This window comes from Ochlerotatus camptorhynchus, unplaced genomic scaffold (genome assembly GCF_037179485.1).
Source record: "Ochlerotatus camptorhynchus isolate MF236.1 unplaced genomic scaffold, CSIRO-AGI_Acam_v1.1 ptg000633l, whole genome shotgun sequence".
Classification (NCBI taxonomy): Eukaryota; Metazoa; Arthropoda; class Insecta; order Diptera; family Culicidae; genus Ochlerotatus; species Ochlerotatus camptorhynchus.
The window spans coordinates 629,069-646,840 of NW_027041112.1; the positions used below are offsets into that span (position 1 = coordinate 629,069).

The following is a 17,772-nucleotide window of genomic DNA, read 5'->3' on the forward strand; positions in this document are numbered from 1 at the left end:
ATAAACAGGTTTAATATGTCACACACATTCTTTGCAACCTATTCTTGTATCCTACCAATTCAAAATTTGATCATGGCATCTAATTATTTCATAATTTAGAAAAACATTGTTTAAGCTGAAATGAGTATTTGCAACCTTGAAGAGCGCTACTTCGTCGTAATCGCCTATTTCCGTTCTATCGATCAGAAAAGATCAATAATATCAATGATTTCACCATGCACAAAATAATAATAGGTTTGTTCTGATGCGTTAGTTCATTAGCTACAACATAAATCCTATTAGAGCGCATTGTATGAATATTTACGCTCATTGTTCTCAAAACAAAAGAAGCGCTCCTAGCGAATCTCCTTTTTCTACGTTTGTCCGTAGGACGAAGAAAATCTAATGGCGTTTCAATGCGTTAGGACGGAATTGAAACTCGTAGAACGAATTAAGAATCAAGAAGCAGTATTAGATTTTAAACAATATCTCAACAATTTGTGACTCTTTATCAAATCCAACGGTACGTATGGAAAGGTGAATAAATTTAGAAGTCATCTTTGACAGAAATAACCCATTTTTTGTTCAAACTCGTTCAGGAAAGAGAGGTTAAGCGCGGGTTGTGCTTAGTAGGACGGAAATTAGATCAAAAGCCCTAAGTAATGATAAGATTCCCTGAGCATTCCCGGTTTTTTAGTTTTTTTTCAGGCAGTAGACACTTGAAGGTTTAGTCATAAACTTTCTATTGAATCTTTTGCTTTAAAGGTTCCTATCGTACATATTTAAGTGTTTTTGAGATTCTAATTGAATAAGTCTAAAACATCAAACATTCATTTGGTATGCCAATCAGAACGACTAATTTTCTTCCCTTAGGTAACTTTTTAGTCACTTTTTTACAACTATAAGTCATTATTTGGTCACTTATTTCTTCAATATGATCACTAAAATCACTATTTGTGACAGCATTCATCGCTACCAGCCCTGGTTTTCTGGCATCAAAAAAGCCTGTTAAGTTATCCGTTTGTTACTGTAATAAATAAATTATTTAGTAGTTCGTTATTCGTAGAACATTTATGAAATATTATTTTTGGTATTTTACCTCTTATGTCAGTCTCACTAATACCATATTTAGGTTGCCAGTTATGCTATTTTCATACCTGAATTTGGTATTCATAAGTTATTTTTTCCTGCTCGGGTCAGGCTCATCCATATCAAGAAGTATCGAGATATTCGTTCCTGCTCGAGATTAAGTTGATTTATTTAAACAACTTACTAATAGCTTGATGAAATGTAATAGCAAAATATGATATTAATTTGCTATGATTTTTGATATTCTTTAGATATGGCAACAACTGACTTGGCTATAAATCGGTTATTTTCTAATAGATGTTTAAATATTATTTGTGATTTACCTCTTATATCAATCAATCTAAAAGCTAATGGTTTATATTCTGTTCTCCAATTTTAATAGTTAAACTAGCTATTGATTTGATATTCTCGTCTACTCGGGTTCAGTGTGTCATTCTTGCTGGAAAATGGGAAAATATAGAAATTTAAATTTTCGCCGTGAACGACCCAATTCAACTACAACAATTTGCAACTACAATCTATACTAAATGGTTATTGTAAAGAGCATTTTCAAAACGATATTAAGATCTCTAAAATAGTCAAGTATATGCTGGAATAAAATACACGAAAATACACTGTCTGAAATCTCATAAGAGGAACTGCATTGAAGATGATACCAGTCCCTCATAGAACATTTTTTTTTGATTGTTTTTCTTTGTTAACTTTTAAAGAACGACATGACATAAGTACCTAATCGATGAACTTTTTTTGACGTAGGATTACGTCTTTCGGCAACATATTGGGGGTGCAATTTAAAAAAAAACCAAAATCGACTGCGCTACGAAAAGTGGTCAGATTTTGACCACTAATAACTCTGTCAATAGCGGATGGATTTTAATTCTTAACAAGCCAATCGATTGGAGATTTTTCTACGAAGCTGCTAAAATGAATACTTTATCAATTTTCAATAGGTCACTATTCCCTCTCCTTGGCTAGTTTTTGACCTGGACGTTGGTGGGCGTGCCTAATCTTATGCTGAATAGTGGAGCGTTGGAGACGGTTGGCTTAGGTCCGGTATCCTTGGCTCATGCCGTGACAGAATAGCGTCATGAGCATGCCATGAGGATTACTGAGCTTCCCCTCTCTGATGAACCATTGTATGAGAGAACCAAAGTTCTAGCCTGAAGTGATAGTATCACACTTGTTACTCCTTTGTTTGAAAGCCGCGTTGTAGTACGCTTACGTATAGGCACTGACGTTGGGTGCGATACTGGCGGGTTTTTCCGCAAATCACTCTGATTTTATTTATCTTTACGCAGGTGGATTTATTTGGGCTTGCAAGGGAATTATACTATTGAAATATTTCAGAAAGTGCCCAACAGTGCTCCTTCTATTTGCGTGACAAGCTTTCATTGTTGTTTTCATTGAAGCATTACTCAGGGAACAATGTTAAACACCATTTTTGTACGTGGTATTGTAACTAATCTTATATGTGCTTCATTTTGATTTGGGATAAGTGTTTGAACTATGGCTCGGGATTTCCACTGTGGCGTGCTTCTATTGTGACATATCCTTACGTAATTTTGTGGGACGACATAGTGGAAACGTGTGAGTGTAGTTGGAGCATATACCCTGTATAATTTAAGAATCAGCTAGGAAACTAATTTCAAAGTGAAGCATTTTAGTTACTTGAAGGTGTCACCAGGGTCGATCTAAGATATAATAAATATAGATCAAAGTCAAAATTACTTGAAACACGTTAAATTTTAGATTACATGGCAGTTTAGGTACTTAATAAAGCATGAGTTATGATTGATTAGGTAAATTAGAGATTTCAATTATGTGTGTGATGATTTATTAGCTAGAGAATGATCTTAGGAGAGAGTAGGTAGATGGTTCCGTTAGAGTACGGCAGTATGAAAATTGAATAGTACTCCGCCGTAACTATCTTCACCGTACTCTAACGGAACTATCTACCTACTCTCTTCTAAGATCATTGTCTAGCTAATAAATTATCACACTAAAGCTTCATGTTAGATAGCATTTCCAACCAACTCTGAAAATCGCATACTTCGCGTATGAAGTAACATAAAAACACTTTGAATGCAAAAAGAGGTTTCCCTAACAAAGTCGCCAAATATTGATACCAAGCACGTAATCCTACTTCAAATCTACGGTCGAGTCTTGGATACAACCTCCTACATTTCATTACAAAAAAAAAATGTTTTTTTTTTTACGGATTTAGATGGAAAAACAATGTTTACAATTTATTTCCGAGACAGCCCTTAGTCGATGCAGAGCACGCGTCCTTGAGAGTAGCACACCAGCAGTCTACTAACGCGTCACCATGCGTGCGCGTGGCTGAGAACGATTTACAACAGCTTGGTTTGCTGTTAGTATCGATTATACAAGGAAGTTTAGGCCAGCTGCTGTCGTTATAGACGGCTGTTGAATTATTCAAAGGATGTGAAGTTACTATGCTTAGACTTGTGTATAGACGATCTACCTGTTCGCCGGTTATTTAATTTTTGCTGCTCAAACGAGGAGGGCTATAATTAAAAGTAAATTGAAACAAGTCCGGTGTTTGAGCTAGAATAGCTGCTAGTTTGAACGGAAAGTGTAAGTAAGAAAGGCACGGAAATGTTGCACGATTAATTCCTGTACTATCTTCGGTGGATCTAGGTAGGAATTTAGACATTGATGCTTTGTGATAAGTGATTTAGTTCATTGTAGAAATCACTATTTCTGCGCGATAATAGAGTAATTATGCCAGTTTTTGGCCCTAGTGGTCCTCTAATTGGCCCTATCTTCCCTGCCCTTTTGTTTAGTTATTGTTAGGGCGCTTTCTGCCCACTTAAAAAGGTGCGTTTCATATTTCATCACATGTAGTTCCAAAGAGCCTGAACAAAATGTGGCGCTTGCGAAGATCACTCTATGATTCTATATGACGGAACGTTGATACTAATGATATAAAACGCAAGTAAATTCTTCCAGAAATTAGTAAGGATTGTTAATTTAAATATTGAAAAATGTGTTAATTGTTAGTGAACAAATGTAATGTGAAATTGTCAACTCCCTGTTGTTAACATCTAGTGGAAAAAGAGCTCTTCTCCACACTTATTGGTGTATCCTTCTGTCGGACGGCTCGTTTTTTGACCAATTGTATGATTATGTGGCTGGAAGGAGATTCTCTACCATCCTTATAACTTATTTCTAAACCTCGACTAATTTTGTTCTCAGTTGATATCATGAAAGAATATGAAATGATGCAAGGTTAGTTCAAAACTTCAAATATTATCCACATGGTGAGAAAAAAACACTGCCAATCATATTTCAGTTATCAGCGTAAGGCTTTAATACCAAATCAATAAAATAATTTGGAATTTTGTTTAAAAAATTAACATGGATCACAGGATTTGTTATCAAGTTGTTTTCAATGATAACTAAATCAGTTATTCTTGTGATATCCCAGAAGTATTATTTTGTTATAATTTTTGTTATGTTGGCTATTTATTCAACCACAAAGATAACATGTTTAGTTATCAAATCTTGATAACCGGGTATCAGAACTTGTTATCAATTTGGTATAATCCTTTGCTCGGGCCAACTTTCAAATTAATACTCTTTTAATTTACTCGATATCTATCCATTGCAAGCAGAGATGCCATTCTCCCCAGTGTAAGCAGGGTGGTGAGTTGAAAAGACACCTCGCACTATGACAAAAGCAAACTCACCCGAGAGATCTTTATTTTGTTTTCAGTTTCTATCGCTTCTCCCACTTCGCAAACAAATACAGTTTCTGACCTCGCACCTCCACCAGTCCGACACACCGGAGCGTTTGAGTGATCACTAGGGAGCACCGTAGAGAGTTCGTTTGCTTCACCGGGGAGAGTCACCCCGGTGAAGACTTTGGTTGTTAGTTTGTTGCTAAGTGGAAGAGGAGACAACTGACTTCTTACTCTTTTATCTCTATTTCTATCTCTATCTCCATCTTACGCATTTCAAATCGGCCAATCACGAGCTAGTTCGTGTTTGACAGAAAAGTGATTCATTTTCGCCCCCGTATTGTCTTCTCTTCCTCTAAGGTTTATTGCATACAAAGATTTTTTAAAAGTTACTATACACATTTTGGAAATGATTCCACTGCGTCCTAGCAAGAAGCACGGTCGACTTAGTTCGCGCTCCGCTATTTTGGAAGTTTTCTCACTATTCGCTTGATTTAAATTGTCAGTTTTTTCTCGCTTAGAGTTCCCAGCTAAATAATTAACTAAAAGTGAGTTTTTTTCTGAGAAGAAAGTGTGTTTTCGGCATCATCGGAAGGAAAATTGTTTTTACGATTGCCAATTCGCCAACCATTTTGCGCACCATCGGTGCGTGGTAACGCATACCTACACGCGGATCATCGTCATCGAGTGTCAGCATCTGCCTCCGCATTTACACCGCTCATCTATCATCGTGTGTTCAGCTGAGTGCCGACCCTCACATAAGCACACACCATCGAAGACCGCCCGCACACGCTGATCGAAGATCATCCACGCTGCGCGTCGCTCCGCTGCTGCCGTTTAAACGCTCGGTGGTAGTAGTATAGGATTATCAGATAAGTTTTTGTTCTTGTTTCTCTCTTTCGCCCACAGTTAAATTTTAAGTTTGTGTTCTGTGTTTGTAGTTTTTTTTTTTGTGTATTGTGTCCGAGTGATTATCGTTTCAGTGGTAGAGCGTTTTTCGCTCCCACTAGTACGGCAAAATGGACATTTTGTCGCAAGACGAAATGGACGTTTTGTCGGAAGATGACACCACTTTGCCACGCGATGGCAAGAAGGGTCGAAAACGTACGTCATCTCAGAAGAAAGATGATGTCATCCCTGGTTCATCGTCTCAGTCTGGCAAAGGACAGGCTCAGATAAACCCCCGATCGCGAGCCTATCCAGATGACTCGACTGGCCCATGGGTTGTCTACTTTCAGCCCAGAAACAAACCTTTGAATGTAATGCAAATTACTAATGATCTGACGAAGCGATACTCGGCCGTGACTGAAATCACGAAGGTAAGGCACAATAAACTTCGTGTCTCCGTCTCTAACCTGAAGCAGGCTAACGAGATTGCTGCCTCCCAGCTCTTCACGCTCGAGTACAGAGTTTACATCCCAGCTCGTGATGTGGAGATCGAAGGTGTGGTCACCGAAGCGAGTCTGACCCCCGAGATCTTGGAGAAGCAGGCGGTTGGCCGTTTCAAGAACCGTTTGCTTCCCCCGGTGAAGATACTGGATGTCCAAAAACTGGGCTCAGTATCTGTCAGCGAGGGTAAAAAGAGTTTTACCCCCACAGACTCGTTCCGTGTGACCTTTTCTGGTTCAGCCCTTCCTCACTACATCGAGCTGGGAAAACTTCGACTACCTGTGCGTTTGTTCGTTCCCCGGGTCATGAACTGCCAAAACTGTAAGCAGTTGGGACATACGGCCTCCCACTGTGGCAGCAAGGCACGCTGTTCCAAATGCGGAGAGAAGCATGGGGATGACACCTGTGCAGCTACCGCACCAAAATGCGTGTACTGTAAGGGAACTCCTCATGGTATCTCGTCATGCCCGGTGTACAAACAACGCGGGGAGAAATTACAACGCTCACTTAAGGAACGTTCCCGGCAGTCTTTTGCAGAAATGCTTAAGACGGCCACGCCATCGACCATCGACAAAAATCCCTTTTCTCTTTTGTCAGATGACGAGACTGACTCTGACTTGGCTGAGGAGGGAACTTCTTTCTGTCTTTCAGCACGGAAACGAAAACGCATCCGTTCGCGGAAAGTTGAGAATGAAGAACCCCAAATCAGCTTGCCCAAATCAAGGAGTGGTGGAAAAAAGGAAGTTTCTACTCCTCCTGGATTCAGAAGAACTGACTATACCCAGGATTTTCCACCTCTCCCGGGGACATCCAAAACCCCTGATGTCCCATTTTTAGGAACAGAAGCCCCTTCTTCATCTGGGTTGTTCTCATTTGATAAAATTGTGGACGATATTCTCAAGTACCTGAATATTTCTGATCCTCTCAAAAGCATTGTTCTGGCAATGCTTCCTACTGTGAAGACCCTCTTGAAGCAATTGACATTGAAGTGGCCCCTCATTGCAGCAATCATTTCCTTCGATGGATAATTTTCCAAACGAGGTCGGGGATTTGATCACTATTCTACAGTGGAATTGTCGAAGTCTTATTCCTTAATTAGACTCTTTTAAGTTTTTAGTTCACAATAATGATTGTGATGCATTTGCTCTTTGTGAAACTTGGCTCTCTTCAGATATAGATCTTCCTTTTTATGATTTTAACATTATTCGACTGGATCGTGAGGATTCGCGTGGAGGAGGGGTACTTTTGGGGATCAAAAAGTGCCATTCTTTCTATAGAGTGAATCTTCCACAATTTACAGGTATTGAAGTTGTTGCATGTCAGGCTATTATTAAAGGTAAGAGCCTTTGTATTGCTTCTGTTTATATTCCTCCTAGAGCCGTTGTTAATCGAAAACAACTTTCAGATATATGTTCAGTACTTCCTGCTCCACGGTTGATTATGGGAGATTTTAATTCCCACGGTACAGGCTGGGGGGAACTGTATGATGACAACCGTTCTACTTTTATATATGACCTCTGTGATAACTTCAATATGACAATTCTTAACAATGGAGAAGTAACACGTTTGGCTGGACCATCTTCGAATGGAAGTAAATTAGACCTCACACTTTGCTCTAACTCATTATCGTTGGATTGCACGTGGAATGTGATCCAGGATCCCCACGGTAGTGATCACTTGCCGATCAAAATTTCGATTGCCAGTGGGTTCAATCCGTCGGAATCCGTTAACGTCGCGTACGACCTCACCCGTAATATCGATTGGACAACGTTCAAGACCGCGATAGAGGAAGCCGTGTCGTCGGTAGAAGGGCTTCCACCGTTGGAGGAATATAACTTCCTCTCCAATCTGATCTTGGACAGCGCGCTTCGAGCTCAAACTCGGCCGGTTCCTGGAACGTCTTTGCGTAGGAAACCTCCTTCCCCTTGGTGGGACCACCAATGCACTGAGGTTTATCGTAAAAAGTCCGACGCGTTTAAGCTTTTCCGGAAACGTGGAACACCCGTGTATTTCGAAGCGTACTCGGCTCTTGAACGCGAACTCAAGAGCCTCATCAAAGCCAAGAAACGCGGATACTGGTGGCAATTCGTGGACGGATTGTCGCGCGAAACGTCGATGAATACGCTTTGGAACGCGGCGCGAAGGATGCGTAACCGGTCTTCGAACAACGAGAGCGAGGAGTACTCAGATCGTTGGATTCTCAAGTTTGCGCGAAAAGTATGTCCTGATTCCGTGCCGGCACAGATGATTCCTCGCGAAACGACGAATTCTGTAGACGAGATCAGCCAGCCTTTTTCAATGCTGGAGCTCTCACTCGCGCTCCTTTCGTGTGGCAATTCGGCTCCGGGGGCTGATAGAATCAAGTTCAACTTGTTGAAGAACCTCCCAGACGTCGCTAAGAGGCGCATGTTGAACTTGTTTTGTCAGTTCCTAGAGCTCAATATTGTTCCGGATGATTGGAGGCAAGTGAGAGTTATAGCCATTAAAAAGCCTGGAAACCCCGCTTCAGATCATAACTCGTATCGTCCAATCGCGATGTTATCGTGCATTCGAAAATTGTTGGAGAAAATGATCCTTTTTCGCTTGGACAAATGGGTTGAGACGAACCACCTACTCTCAGATACTCAATTTGGATTCCGTAGGGGCAAGGGAACGAACGACTGTCTCGCGTTGCTTTCCACAGAAATTCAGTTGGCTTTTGCTAAAAAAGAGCAAATGGCTTCTGTATTCTTGGATATCAAGGGGGCTTTTGATTCAGTATCCGTTGAAGTCCTTTCAGACAAACTCCACGCTTGTGGCCTTTCTCCATTAATAAATAACTTTTTGTACAATTTGCTGTCAGAGAAACATATGAGCTTTTCTCATGGAAACTCTACAGCTTCTCGATTTAGTTACATGGGTCTCCCCCAGGGCTCATGTTTAAGCCCCCTTTTGTATAATTTCTACGTCAGAGAAATTGACAATTGTCTAAGTGACAACTGCACGTTGAGACAACTTGCAGATGACGGCGTAGTGTCTATGACAGGGCCCAAAGGGGTCGACCTGCAAGGACCCTTACAGGATACCTTAGACAATTTGTCTACTTGGGCTATTCAGCTAGGTATCGAATTCTCCACGGAGAAAACTGAGTTGGTCGTTTTTTCTAGGAAGCATAGCCCAGCACAACCAAAGCTTCAACTTTTGGGTAAACCGATCACTCATTCTATGTCCTTCAAATATCTTGGGGTCTGGTTCGATTCAAAATGCACCTGGAGATCCCACATTGAGTATCTGAGACGAAAATGCCAACAAAGGATCAATTTTCTCCGAACAATTACCGGAACGTGGTGGGGAGCCCATCCGCAAGATCTTCTAACGTTGTACCGGACAACGATTTTATCGGTTTTAGAATACGGTAGTTTTTGTTTCCAGCCGGCGGCTAAAACTCACATCATCAAACTGGAACGTATCCAGTATCGTTGTCTTCGTATCGCGTTAGGATGCATGCACTCGACTCATACGATGAGTCTAGAAGTGTTGGCGGGCATGTTGCCACTATCGGATCGGTTCTCGGAATTGTCCCTCAGGCTCCTCACCCGTTGCGAAGTTATGAACCCACTGGTAATCGAAAACTTTGAAAAGCTTCTTGAGCTGAACCCTCAAACTCGTTTTATGTCATTGTACTACGTGTACATAACACAGGATGTCAGCCCTTCACAGCATAATCCCCATCGTGTATGCTTCTCCGACTTCGGCAATTCAGTTAGTTTTGATTTATCAATGACGCAAGAGATTCGCGGAATCCCAGAGCATCATCGTTCCATGATTGCTCCGTCAATTTTCGCTGCAAAGTTTGGCCAAGTTGATTCCGCAAGATCGTTCTTCACAGATGGATCACTAATAGAGGCGTCCGCTGGTTTTGGTATTTATAACGAATTTCATAGCGCCTCTCGAATGCTTCATGCACCTTGTTCCGTATATGTTGCGGAGCTGGCGGCAATACATTATACGCTAGAAACGATCGCCTCACTTGCACCAGATCATTATTTTATTTTTACGGATAGTCTCAGTTCTGTCGAGGCTATTCGCTCTATGAGGCCGGTAAAGCACTCCTCGTATTTTCTCATGAAAATACGAGAGCTTCTAAGTGCTTTATCTTTAAGATCTTTTGTCATCACCTTTGCATGGGTCCCATCTCATTGCTCGATTCCGGGCAATGAGATGGCTGACTCACTTGCTAAGGTGGGCGCTATGGAAGGCGATATTTACGATCGACAAATCGCCTACAATGAATTTTTCTTCATTTATCGTCAACAGTCACTCGTCAGCTGGCAGAATAAGTGGAGTGAAGGGAGTTTGGGACGATGGCTATATTCGATCATCCCTAAGGTGTCGAAGAGTTCTTGGTTCAAGGGGTTGGATGTGGGTCGAGACTTCATTCGTATGATGTCTCGGCTCATGTCCAATCACTATTCGTTAAACGCTCACTTGTTCCGTGTTGGGCTGAAGGACAGCAATCTCTGTGAATGTGGACAAGGTTACCAGGACGCAGATCACATTATTTGGTCTTGTGCTGAGCATCGCGGAGTCAGATCTGAACTGTACGATTCCCTTCGGGCTCGAGGTAGACAACCTAATGTTCCAGTTCGGGATATTTTGGCTAGAAGCGATCTGGAGTTTATGAAACTCATATATGTTTACTTTAAGAATATTAACATTAGATTGTAAGTTTTATTAACCTTGTGTTTAGTTTGTATTTTGTACGTGTGGGTTTTTTTTTATGTTTGTTTTCAAGATGAATAGAAATTAGTTCATGTTTCAGGATTAATTAAACATTTGTATCGTAAACCACATTTCAAACCTCCCTCTCCCTTTTCCCATCCAAAAAAATTGTAAATCATCACTAACCTCGAGACAACCGCGAGTATCCGGTCCAGCTCCTTTAACTTTAAATATAAGAAATCAATAATGTATAACAAAAATGATAACTCGGCTCTGTAAAGTTTATTCGATTGAGCCTGTAAAAATAAAGTAATTATTAAAAAAAAAAAAAAAAACATTTTGGAAATGCGAATACTGGAAGTGCATCAGCGCACCATTATTGAAATTTGCTTCAGTTTAGTCGACAGACAGACATGGGACAGAGATCGATTAGGATCACAGCGGGAGTTTCACTAGGCTCCATCCTTGGTCCAACGCTCTGGACCGGGATGTACAACGGCGTGCTAACGCTGAATCTGCCCAAAGGAGTTGAGATCGTTGGCTTTGCGGGCGACATTGTCTTGACGGTAACAGGCGAGACGCTGGAAGAGGTGGAAGTGCTGGCAACCGAGGCGATCGACATGATTGGTAATTGGATGTAAGGAGCGAAGCTGCAGAAAGTCCATCATAAAACGGAAGTTCTATTGGACAGTAACTGTAAAGCGGTACAGCGGGAAGATATCACCGTCGGGGGCATGTCATAACCTCAAAGTGGAAGACATCGAGTACTACAGGCGGAGGAAAGCCGGAAGAGTACGGAAAGTTGTGAGAGCGGAGTCGTTGGTTAAGTGGCAACAGGAGTGGAACACGGCAGAGAACGGTAGATGGACACGTAGACTAATAAAGAGATGAACCAGCCTCTGTCTGAAAGTCTCTCTATAAAACCTAACCACGTAGACTAATACAGATTTTTTTCCGACGTGGGTGAACAGAAATCACGGAGACGTCAAATTCCACCTAACGCAGTTCTTGTCTGGCCGCGGCTGCTTCAGGAAGTATCTGCATCGGTTCGGACACGCAGTGTCACCCCTCTGTTCGGAGTGTGGCAACGTGGATGAAACGTCGGAGCATGTGGTCTTCGATTGTCCAAGGTTCGAGGCAGTTTTGTGAAGGGAGATGCCCGTCCTAACGTGGAGAATGTCGTCGATGAAATGTGTCGAGAGGAAGGCACTTGGAATGCCGTCAGCAGCTGCAGCGAAAATGGAGAGAGGAGCAGAGATCTAGCCACACCAGAACACCCGATGAATATTGACGAGATGCCGCTTCAAGTTGAATACCGGGACCACTTTTAATGTTTTTTTTTTCATTTGCCCTGCAAAGCACAACTTTCACAACCACCTTTTCGGTACCGTCCTCAAACCGCACTAAACTCAGCAACACAGAGGCTTTCGGTAAAATGGCATTGGGCTATATTTTCAATAGTAATTTTTTTTTTCGCCCCTCCCTAGCTCAAAATCTGGCTATGCCCTTGTCTTTGTATACGTTTTCAGCAATTTTATTGATGTTTTCACTCACTCACGTCAAGCTCTGCCGGAATCTTTGGAGAAACAAAAACGCATTTGCGCTGCCATCTTTCTCACGGAAGTGAGTGTATAAACAGACAAAAAGTGAACTGTCAACATTCTCACTCTCTCGTGCTGTGAGAGACAAGCAGAGATTCACCCCAGAGAATGATATCTCTTGCACCCGGGTGATTCTCCCCAGATAATTTTCAACTCTGATTGCAAGCAATATTTTAATAATTGTTTATGTTTTGAGAGTTGTTGCACCGGTAGATTGAGGTTAATATAACGCCACGGATAATAACTAAAAATTGTTCAAAGTTTATAACTAAATTAGTAATGTGATAACAACTGTAAACAAAATGATTTATGGAATAACAAGACTTGTTCTCTAGATGGTATGACCAGCTCATATAGAAGCTGCATTCGGCCCTGTTCATAGATTTTTTTTAAAGATTTTGTTGATCTTCGATGAAGTTCTTCAAACTTTCGTGGTTTTCTTTGAACTTCTATGAAGTCCATAGAACGTCTCTGTTTTCCTGATATTTCTTAAATTTCAAAGTAAGGTTAGACGGGGCTAGATCGCCAACCGGGGCCAGATGGCCATTCTTTATGCAGGGTGTCGACTACCCGAAAAACCAGGAAAATCAAGGAATATCAAGAAATTTCATTCAAATTAGTTCGGCTGAAAGTCTCCTTGATAAAGATAACTAACTAACTAACTCATTCAAATTCAGGGAAATATTTCTTTATAACAGAAACTTATTAATAATTATGACTGACCTCGCTAGTTTCAAACAACTTAATTACTCGGTGTAGTTTGATGATGGGTTGAAATTGTAAATAGAGTTGCCTTGTGTGCTTATCAGAAATATGGATCATTGCATAATTAGTGCATTGCAATAACTCAGGATTTACTTGGAATTCTATTCAGAACTACCTTGGTATTCAGCTTTCACATAGAATCTCGAGTTCCTCAGGACTACCTTGAAAGCAGATTGCACTTGATGTTTTCGTCACAGTTATTCCCAAAACTCCTTTGGAATGAGTTCCTTGGATCGTTCAATTTCATAAACCTTAACAATTATGCAAGGTCCTTAATCTTGATGTTTTTTTTCAAATTTGCGATCTTGGACAATACCTAGGGTATGTAGGGTTTTGTAAATTTCTTCAAGCTTAATTATTTTTACTATCCATATTCCGATCCTAAAAAATCAAGCCACTGATTTTTAAAAATTTATTTTGGTACCGTAAAACGGGGTATCTTTGATAATGCGGGTAACTTTGATAGTATAATATAAAGATTAAATTTACTCACTGCGCAAATTTTCCGTTGATATCGTATATAGTTTTCATATAGTATGTGTTAGATATTTTACAAACATATTAAAAACAATTTTCGTGTTTTTCGCCTTTTTGAAAAGCACTCAAGCCATCACTTATGAAATGTATTTTCGATACAGCCATCACAAATTCAATGTTGTATTCTTATTTTTTATGAAGTTTTCTGATTATATACTCATTCAAAGTTTCATATTTAAAGAACTAAATTGTTCATTTTTTTCTACATTCATCGAGCATTATTAAAGTAACCCCAAATCAAAATACTGAAGTTCGGTCACAAACCTAAACCAATAGTGCAAATGATCTAATTTCCGTTAAACCTATTACTTACTAATTAACTCTTGGATCACCAGTACTTGTTTTAAAAATATAAAATTGGAAAAAAACATTCTTTGTTGTAAAAAATATTTAGAATATACTTTAAAAAACCATCAATGTTACCCCGTTTTACGGTACTGGAAATAAATCCGCTCAGGATCTATTAAGTTCAATGAGGGAAAGAAAATATCGAGAAAAATTAAATGTTTCCATAATAAAATGTATTATATACTTTAAAAAATCCTTAGGAAGAGACTTTGAAAATTTGCTGCGAGTTCCAGGTTTTTCCTGGAGAAATAAAATTCCCTGTGGATTCCCGATTTTCTAGATTTTTTCAGGTAGTAAACACCCTGAATTTCTATACAGTGCTTTCCCGATGTTGTCAGCCTGAAGATTTCGCTAAACTTTTTGGTTTTTAAGCATGAATTCGCAAGTATTTCGCGAAATACTTGATGACACTTAATTGTTTGGTTGCAACAATAACAGAGGTAACTCAAATAATCCTCAATTATTGCGACACTGCACAGCTGTATCGAGTCCCTCCCGATAAAGATAACTAAAGCTGGAATGGCTGCAGTACAAGTTATGGGCAGATACCCCATTCAAGAAGAAGGTTTCGTGATCGCCAATATTAACGGAGCTTTCATATGCAGTTGCTACGCACCCGATGGATGATGGAGACGAAGACCGGTAGTCATCGGAGGAGACTTCAATGCTTAGGCAGTAGAGTGGAGAAACAGATGTATCAACGCAAGAGGGCACATTCTGCTGGAAGCTCTGGCGAAGCTGGAAATTAGGCTGTTCAATAAAGGCACCACCAGCACTTTTCGCAGATATAGCCGGGAATCCATTATCGACGTCACTTTATGCGGACTGCAGTCCGTCGCTGGTGAAAAACATGAATTGGAGAGTGTGTGAAGGATATACCCATAGTAACCTTCAGGCAATCCGATATGGTATCGGCAAACGGAATCCTGTGGCAGTACAGAGGACGAAAACTTGTGACCTGAAGTGGAAGACGAGTTGACAGAATCGTTAGCGAGAGCATGTGACACGACCATTCCGAAGAAACTGGAGCTAAATAACAGACGGCCTCCAGCTTACTGCTGCAGCGAGGCAATTAGCACCCTCCGCGCTAGTTGTCTCAGAGCCAAAATACGTGTTCAGAGAGCAAGAACAGAAGCAGACAGAGAGGAACGTAGAAGAATGTCCCGAGCACATAAATGAGAGATAAACCAGTCATGTCGTGATGACGAAGATCAGATGTCAAGTCATGCCCGCTGAAATGTGCTTAGAGAACCTGAAAGTCATCGTGGAAGGACTTTTCTTGAAGCACGATCTAACGACCTGGCCACCTACATTGTACGTAGACGGAGAGGGAGATAACGACGAACTCGTAGCAGTGCCTGCTGGATACACTCGGAAAACTCTTGGTGAGGATCACGAAATGCACGGAGAGTGAGCAAGGATAGTCAGAGAGGCAGTTCGGATTTCGAAAAGGAAGAGCAAAAGTGAATGCAATTCGGACAGTTGTCGAGAGAGTCGAGAAGGCGTCGAAACAGAAGTGGAGAGGAGATCGATATTACGCCGTGATAAAGATCGACGTTAAGAATGCGCTCAACAGCTCCAGCTGGGAGGCCGACGCTACTTCCAGAACCGGGCTCTGATCTACGAGTCAAATAGGGACAGAGATCAATTAGGATCACAGTGGAAATTCCGCAAGGGTCTATCCTTCCATCCAACGCTCTGGAACGTGATTTAAAACGGCGGTCTAACGCTGAAGCTACCAAAACTAGTTGAGATCGTTGGCTTTGCGAACGACGTCGTCTTACGGTAACAGGCAAGATGCTGGAATAGATGGAAATGTTGGCGACCGAGGCTGCAGATAGCCCACAACAAAAGCGAGGTGGTATTGATCAGTAATTTTAAAGCGCTGCAGCGGTTGGAAATTACCGTTGGGGAGCACGCAATAAACTAGAAGTGCGTGTTGAAATGCCTGAGAGTGATGGTCGACGACAGTTTGGCTTCAATAGCCACGTTGAATACGCCTACGAGAATGCAGCGAAGGTCATCAACGCGGTAGCCAGAATCATACCGAACATCTCGGGACCAAGCAGTAGCAAGAGACGGCTTCGGGCTAGTATATTTACGTTGATACTGAGATATGGAGGTTCAGCCTTTGTTGCAGCGCTGAAAACCAAGTGGAATTTAAGGAAACCGAACAGTACGAACCGGCTCAACAAACCGTACGCAAACTTTTCGATACGTTTGGTTTACCCTTTGTTGTAAGAATAGAAAACAGATATCAGTTATTCCATTAATAGTGGATAAATAATTGATGGTTAAAATATTGAAAAAGAAAATTTCCCGATTTTGTCAACTTCCCGTTTTGTCAGCTTAAAATTTCAGATGGGGCTGACAAAAACGGGAAAGTACTGTAGTAGTTTTATCTTCTTTTTCCTGACATGAGACGGAATAATTGTTGGTTCTGGAGGCGAACCAGCCTAAGGCTGAAAGCCTCATAAATAAAGCTAAATAATAATAATAATAATTGTTGGCCAAAATACTTATAAGGCAAGTCGTGCCATAGCATAATTCTTCATGTAGGAGGGACTTACAATGCTAATCTAAAAGCATAATTAGAGGTACCGTCAGTGTTTGGTACTGAAATCTGTAATCTGTGATAGGGAAATCACTTTTTCACCAAGAAAAATGCACGAGAAGTTAACCAAACAGCTTAACGTAGTGTACAGAACCCCACCATTTTTGTTTCAATTGATACAAACGATACTCCCTTAGCTCAATCAGGTAATGGTGCAGATACGAAGCAAGTCCATGTTGGAGGCGGCTGGGTTCGATTCCCGTCCGGTCTATTCATTTATCGGGTTTGAAATATTTTTAGACTGCCTTGGGCATAGGATGGTACAAGCATAGAAAGCTCTCAGCGAAAATGTGGAAGTGCCTCAAAGAACACAAAGTTGAGAGCAGGTAAGAAGCTATTATGCTATAAGCAATAAGCTTGATATGTCATGTAGTAGTCGTACACATGGTATTTTTAAGCAATAGCTTTTTATTTGACGCGGATTAGTATTTGATGGGGTTGTTAGGGGGTGACATCCAAACCATTCGCCCTTGGTGTCATCGTGTCACGCTACGTACCAAACGCCATTTTCGCCACCTGCTGAGTACGGTGCTGATCAGGCGTAAATTAGCAATAAATGAACGTTGAAATATTTCTGATAAATCCTGATGAAGTCTTAGTGGAATACCTGTCTAATGAGAGAGTGAAGGATTAGTAATTTCCATTTAATTCCACTACCTTATTTGCTTATATACGCGTATCTGTCAAGGATAAGCAAATAAGGTAGTCGAATTAAACGGAAATTACTAATCCTTCTCTCTCTCATTATATTTCTGATATATTTTTAAACGAGTCCTTCAACTACTCTGCAGACTTCAGTATCAGTAACAAGAATCAAAACTGGTTTCAGCAACAACAAAATCCTTCATCTTCCTCTCACGATTGATCCACACGATTTCCGAATCGCGCAAATCATAGAACCATGCGGTAAGCTAAAATTTAAACAAAGCCAGAAGTCACTTGAAAATTTCACGCCGCCCGTTGTTTACCAAACTACCTCGCTCACAGCCATTTGTTTTTGTTTACATTATTAGCCACTCGGACTGAGACTTAACGTTCGTCGTCT

General features: G+C 40.8%; 1 protein-coding gene across 1 annotated transcript in view; it reads left to right on the forward strand.

Annotated features, from left to right (window-relative positions):
• Window positions 1-17,772, forward strand: part of Atg1 (serine/threonine-protein kinase unc-51-like protein Atg1) — a 162,516-nt gene that overhangs the window by 57,417 nt on the left and 87,327 nt on the right. The window lies entirely within an intron of this gene.